The sequence below is a fragment of the Gadus macrocephalus genome, chromosome 14, assembly GCF_031168955.1.
Source record: "Gadus macrocephalus chromosome 14, ASM3116895v1".
Lineage (NCBI taxonomy): Eukaryota > Metazoa > Chordata > Actinopteri > Gadiformes > Gadidae > Gadus > Gadus macrocephalus.
In genome coordinates this window covers 377,627-384,947 of record NC_082395.1, presented here as the reverse complement: position 1 = coordinate 384,947, position 7,321 = coordinate 377,627, and the positions used below count along the sequence as shown (strand labels likewise).

At 44.2% G+C, this 7,321-nt stretch overlaps 1 long non-coding RNA gene across 1 annotated transcript; it reads left to right on the top strand.

Moving 5' to 3' along the window:
- Positions 1-658: 658 nt before the first annotated feature.
- Positions 659-852, top strand: LOC132471951 (uncharacterized). Its single transcript, XR_009528957.1, has 2 exons — positions 659-739; positions 797-852. It is a non-coding gene; the product is annotated as an uncharacterized LOC132471951 (long non-coding RNA).
- Positions 853-7,321: the final 6,469 nt, after the last annotated feature.

The window sequence follows — 7,321 nt, the reverse complement described above, 5'->3', positions numbered from 1 at the left end:
ACTGATATCGCGCCCCTGACGTTAGTGATTTAACTTATCCATGGGATATCACGGGATATTCATCTGAAATACAACCCAGCCCTCCATCTTCAGTTCCCTCAAAATGATGAAAATAAATAAGGAATACGCAAATATTTCAACTAAGCACTTAAATGTATTTTATATATTAATAATCCTTTTTTGTTGTTTGTATTTTGTTGTTATCAAAAGTATTAGTGATAATCTGTCCATTATGTAGTAAATATTGTTATGAGTAATATTGTCAATGTTATTGTCAATAGCGTAATTTCCGCTATTATTAGTGTTTTCATCATCATCACCATCGTCATTATCATAACTAGTAGTTGTAGCATTTTATCTCCTGCATTGCTTGCGTAATGGAAGATGAAAGCCGAAGTGTTGGCAGAGATGTCTCCTGTGTATTCAGTGTTTTGTGTTGTGAGGGGTGTACATCGGAAAACACACTTCTGAACTGAGGAAGAACAGAATTACGCATACATGAGTGGAAGGAACAACGATATGATATCACCCAGAAATACGGAATAAAGGTGTGAGACCCACCCAGACCTTTGTGTTTAAATGATGCAGAAATGATGGGATGCAGAAGGGGTTCATGTCAGCGGGGTAACTACTAGGGTAGGTACTAAGGTTAGGGTTAGAGTTACCCTGCGTTCACACCAAAAGATGCATTTGCTGCCCGAACGCGTTGTCGCCGAAGTTTTGCGGCGCAGCAAATCAAGTTTTGCGGCGCAGCAAAAGTTTTGCGGCGCAGCAAAAGTTTTGCGGCGCAGCAAAGGTTTTGCGCAGCAACAGTTTTGCAGCGCGGGAAGTTTCGCGGCACGGCAAGTTTTGCCCGCGGTGCTTCTGAATTCATTCACAACCATGGCCGACATTACGAGCTTTGCATGTCTTTACCTGTTGTGGGAGAGGGAGGGACGTCGGAATGCCCGTCGTTTATGGGTTCATGAAACCATTCGGAGCATGGAAGGCTGGTGCTGCCTGGCACCCAACTGGGTTTTGTTTGGGGTTGTTATTCTAGCCCTTTAGCATACTCATAGTTTAGTTTAACTGTAAACACAACTACACTACTGAATGCTGATTTGTGGGTTTTTTCGAGTTACTAAATAAATGTAACGGTAATGAACTCTAGGTCACTCCAAGGGAGTAACACTGATTGGCTGTTACGGCATGTCACTCAGTGGCAACGCTGTTGAACGCTGATTGGCTGTCATCACGCGTTTGCTGCCGAAAAGTTGAAATATTTCAACTCGAGCAGCATTTGTCGCGCCGTAAAATACGTGAACGCGCCCGCCGCCCCTGCCCGGCAGCGGGCACGGGCGTGCTGCGCTGGAAATCAAATCTTGCCGCGCCGCAAATCACATTTTGCTGCCGATCTTCTCGGCAGCAAGTGGTCCGGCAGCAAACCCGCAACGCGTCTCTACATTCACTTTGAATGGGATCGTGCTGCGCGGCAACTTTTTGCATCTTTTGGTGTGAACGCAGGTTTAGGGTTACCCTGCGTCTATGTTTTTATTTCCAGGTATTTACATCTGGATCCGATAAATAACTTAGAAGATAGCATTATTTGTAAAGGAACACTACATTTTTATGTGAGCAAAAGTATTGGAACAGATAGATTTAAAATAAATTAAAGTAAATAAGACTTAATATTTTGTTGCAGATCCTTTGCTTGCAATAACTGCATCAAGCCTGTGACCCATTGACATCACCAAACTTGTGCATTCTTCTTTTGTGATGCTTTTCCAGGCTTTCACCGCAGCCCCTTTCAGTTGTTGTTTGTTTTGGGGGGTTACTCCCTTCAGTTTCCTCTTTAGCAGGTAAAATGTATGCTCTATAGGGTTTAAGTCTGGAGATTGACTTGGCCAGTCTAAAACCTTCCACTTCTTGCCCCTGATGAACTCCTTTGTTGTGTTTGCAGTGTGTTTTGGATCATTATCTTGTTGCATGATGAATGATCTTCGTGAGAATGATCGTACGAGCGTGGATCCATCGTTATCGGGAAACGGGGCCCTGGGCAACAAAACACACCTGTCAGTCAAATGTTCCAATACTTTTGCTCCCCTAAAAATGTGGTGTTCCTTTACAAATAATGCTATAGTCTAAGTTATTTATCGATCCAGATGTAAATACCTGGAAATAAAAGCTGAAATGTGTATCTCTTGTCTCATATTCATCTTTTGGTGTCAAACCCAAATGTTTCCAGTCTACAGCAAATATAAAGGAATTGGCCTCACTGTTCCAATACTATTGGAGGGGACTATCTATCTATCTATCTATCTATCTATATATATATTTAAGCATTGAAAATGTTGGTGATGTGTATGTATATTCCCCTCCAGTGCGAGCATGTGTGAGCCAGGCCTGTATGTAATGTGGGCTGGGGTCTAGGTCCGGTACTCTAGGGTAATGTAATGGTAATGCTTCATTAGGACCCACTGGGTCGGCCTGTTCGGCCCGTCGTTATGCTGGCCTGGGGGGAAAGGAAAGAAGTGTGGGCCACAGCACTAAAGGTCACGAGGAATCAGGAAGCATAGCAAAGTGTTTGTGTCACGCCGTTTCACTGCCAGTAAACAAGATTGGAAAGCTGCATTGGTTCCTTTTTCTCCAGAATTCTAACTTTACATAGTTATTTAATGAATCGAATACAATGAAACAACATTATAAAAGTATCCTATTGGCACAGAATATATAGGAGCATATTAGAGGGAGAAAAAATACATTATCATGTTTTGGTTAAGATTACACTAATGAGTAAAACATCTGTAATTTAAAGTATCTGTTGGAGTCATGTATGTATTATTCTCCCCTTTATCAGAGTCGTTTTGAACACCAGCCTCCTCTAGAATGTCCTGCAGACCGTGGTGCCATCTCCGTTGGGCCCCGGGCCGGCTCTCTAGCGAGCTTCACTGAGATGGGTTGGACTGCTCTTCTTCGAGGAAAGTGCGTCTTCTAATTCCTGTGGCACCAGAGGCAACATGAAGGCAGCTGCTTACTAATCAGCTCACAATGCTATTCACTAATTAAAAATGCATGTAGGCCGATGTCTCTCAGCATAAGCTAATTCCCCCCATTAACCATCAACCTCTCAATGTCATCGACGTCCACCCTTATAGCCACGCGCTAATCGTCTGCTATTGGATAAAGAAGACATGATCATCATGTACACAGAGCAACACAGGAATAAACTGGACAGTGAAAAGAAAGAATTCACCCACAACCTATACCAAATCAATCTCTCCCTTTAGCCAGTAACCCTGAAGCAACATGCCATATAATCTAGCTACCTAACACCTATGGACCATGATAACTCTTTCCATATGAAACAGAAGAGATAGTAATACATTGATATTGGGCTAGTGTAAGAGCAGCTAGTCTTAACTATGAGGCAACAACCCTCTGCCTCAGATACCGTTGGATTCAACGGGACAAACGCCTCGTTTCCACATACGTACATTCTCGTATGCGATCCAACCGTCTCCGACCGAAAGTCCATTCATTCCTATGTGATTCTCCGTAATGTCCGTTTTTCCTCCGAGACTCCTCCCCTCCGTAAAATTTCTGTCCGGTATGTCCGTAATATACGTTCAAAAAATGTAACTTTCGCCGTCGTTTTACGGAGATACCGTATAGAAGTTTTTATGTTTTTCACGAAACATGTAAGTACCTGGCAGGCCAAACTCCTCGCCGATCTCTTTCCAAGCCTGGTTGGTTTTGTTTTTATCTCTGTATATGTCGATCCTCATGTTCCAAAGTACCGTTCTCCTAAAAACGGCCATTATCATACGCTCCCCCATCTTTTGTCCGTAAATAAATTCATGTCCGTACGTAAAACACTAGCGACTCCTTCCGTAAATTTACGGAAGCACGGATACGAAAAACATACGTATGTGGAAACGAGGCGTCAAACCTTTAATCTGTCGTCACAGTGTGGAGTCAGGCAGGGGGTTGTTAAAGTGGAAGTCTAATTCTTCATGACATGACCGTAGTCTCGGCCCAACATCCCAGGCGGTCTGTTCCGGACGTGAAGCGCTGGACACGATGAGTCGACGTATCCTCCTCCTCCGGTGTGTCCCTGAGTCTAAGGATTAGGGGTCAGGGACACACTGACCAGGGGATACGGGGTCGTTCTGATGCAGAGTCTCACAGCAGGGTAGGTTTCTGGTCATGAGGTCCCCAAGATGTGGTGGGTCAGTTGGATCTGCCTTCTTCATCATCCCCCCTCCAGTCCTCCTGTGAAGTGAAGCCTCCGATCTCGGGTTCAGAGGCCGTCTGTCAGCGACCAACACCTCAAAGCTCTTTGTCTCAGCAGCTTCCAGACCAACACTGTGTGCACGTCAACATCTTGTTATTTGAACATCCACCATGTGTCTTCTGATCAACGCTGAAGACACAGTTCTGTACGCCTGTTTGGACATATTGTGTATACATATTAACATGAATTGTAATGTAGTTAATTGACTTTGCCTGTGAGACCCACCGTGTAGCATGCAGGCTCCACACATGAAATACCAGCTCCGCGCGGGGGGCAGTGGGAACGGGGAGGAAGGGGAGCGGGAACATTCCATTTATGATCTCATCTCTGCCATCTGACATCATCTGGGTTCCGCTTGATCGAAAACAATTCCATAATCTCCTGTAATCAGATGCAGAGCGTACAGAAGTGGGCTCAGACCTCCAGAAAGGCTCTGGGCTCTAATCCATGTCATTAATCATCCCTATCTGATCGGAGCCTCAGCAGGACCTGTAGGGAACAATGGGGAGCAACAAGGAACAACGAGGAATGACGAGGAAAAATAAGGAACAACAAGGAAAAATGAGGAACAACAAGTAACAACAAGGAGCAAGGAACAACGAGGAACAACGAGGAAGAACGAGGAGCAACAAGGAACGACGAGGAACAACGAGGAACAGCAAGGAGCAAGGAACAACGAGGAAGACCGAGGAGCAACAAGGAACGACGAGGAACCACGAGGAACAACGAGGAACAGCGAGGAGCGAGGGAAGACGAGGAGCAACGAGGAACAACGAGGACCTGTGGTGAACAACAAGGAAGAACGAGGAACAACAAGGAGCAAGGAACAACGAGGAACAACGAGGAACAACGAGGAGCAAGGAAGAACGAGGAAGAACGAGGAGCAACAAAGAACGACGAGGAACAACGAGGAAGACCGAGGAGCAACAAGGAACAACGAGGAAGAACGAGGAGCAACAAGGAACGACGAGGAACAGCGAGGAAAGACGAGAAGCAATGAGGAACAACGAGGAACAGCGAGGAGCGAGGAAAGACGAGGAGCAACGAGGAACAACGAGGAACAGCAAGGAGCGAGGAAAGACGAGGAGCAACGAGGAACAACGAGGAACAGCAAGGAACAACGAGGAAGACCGAGGAGCAACAAGGAACGACGAGGAACAACGAGGAACAACGAGGAACAGCGAGGAGCGAGAAACGACGAGGACCTGTGGGGAACAACGAGGAACGAGGAATGACAAGGACCAATGAGGAACAACGGGGAACAACGGGGAACAACGAGAACCCATGGGAAACAACGAGGAACAATGAGGAACGAGGAACCATGAGGAGCCACGAGGAACAACGAGGAACGATGAGGAACGAGGGGGAACGAGGAACAACGGGGAGAAACAATGAAGAATAACGAGGAATGACGAGGAACAACGAGGAACAACGAGGAACGATGAGGATCAAAGAACAACGTGGAACACCATGGTTCATAGAGAGAGAAGGAAATCGCCCGTGCTTCTCCAAGTCAATAGACAGAAATATGATTATCGCTCTATTGGGAAACTTCATGAAAAACTTTTTCTCCCCTGATCCAAACATGATTCTCCGCTTGTCCCTGTTGGACCTCGATAATATACTAACAACAATGTCTTCCATGTTTAATGAAGATTCAACCTTTTGGAGTCCGCATTCTATTGTTCACAAACAACAAACTGCATCTGAACATATGACCTTGTCTAGAGGTTAATAAAGTGTACGTGTATGAACACATTAATGTTGGGTATTTATAAAAAACATTAAATCCTTATCCCCATTAAATATGGGTTTTATCTGACTAAATAACCCAAAAGTATCAGGTTGGTGTAGAGATGTTTCATACCATTGTTTTATCTTTAAACATGTCACACTGTGAGCGGTATTTGATGGAGGGGCGAGCCTCCGTGTCATTAGGTGAACGAGGCTCTTAATGGTGATTAATGTAACGAGTCCTCAAATCTGAAACAAGGTCAGCAAAGGAACCTCCTTTCCATTTCTACTGGCTGGGTTAGTCTATTGTTTATTATTATATTTTTTATTTTGAAATACAAATAAAATAAAAATCTTTACTAATTTCAGCAAAAACAGAGATGTTGTCGATACTTAATATTGGCAGCAAAGGACAGGATAACATTAATCCTTAAATAATTCAGCTGTTATAGCATCCAGCAGACTAAGATCCATACTGAAACATGATGGACTGGAAAGTGTCAAACAGATGGCTAATAAATTACATGATCATTTACATGCTGTCTTTTATAAACTGTCACATGAAAACAGGATTTTACCCGCCCTGTCATCATGGCAACAATGTTGACGGGATGACAGCATCACATCATCCAGTATGTTGTTGACATGAACAAAGATTGTACCATATGTTTGCACATGCTAGGTTTTTAAAGGTAATGAGCGATCTCGTTGGTCGTGAAACAAGGAGACATCCATGAGGCAAAGTTACTAACAGACTGGCTGTTTACTCCACATTAAGGGCCGTCCTTATTCTACCAATAAACCATTATGCATGCAGACAAATGTGTGACGGTCCCTGTCTAGTGTTGATGTGGTTGACCAGTTATTGTTTCTCCTATGTCCTTGAAGGTACCATCATCAGAGTGGATTGGGAGCACCTGGTTCAGGCGCTCCTGAAAGTATAAAAACCCGGACTCAACTCTGCTCTCGCTCTCTGGCATTCGGCTGCATCCCCGCCAGCACCAGCAGCACATTCCCCTTGTTTTGTTTCTGCTTTGTTTTCATAATATAACTTCAGTTGTCTTAAGTTAATATAATAAATCCATTCGTTTATTACCATCTTTTGACCTACGCCGTATTTGCTATAGCCTAGGAGCCGGGTTATGACAAATGCAGGTTCATATTCTGCCACTGCTCAGTGATTCATTCTGGAATATGTTGCCGAATTCTTGAAAGATTGTGCAGAGCTAAGATTGACAGAATCTTATGAGGGCGCAATAATGAGAATAATCATCACAGAGTCATCATGCTCGTTGCCGGTGTCATAATTAGTGC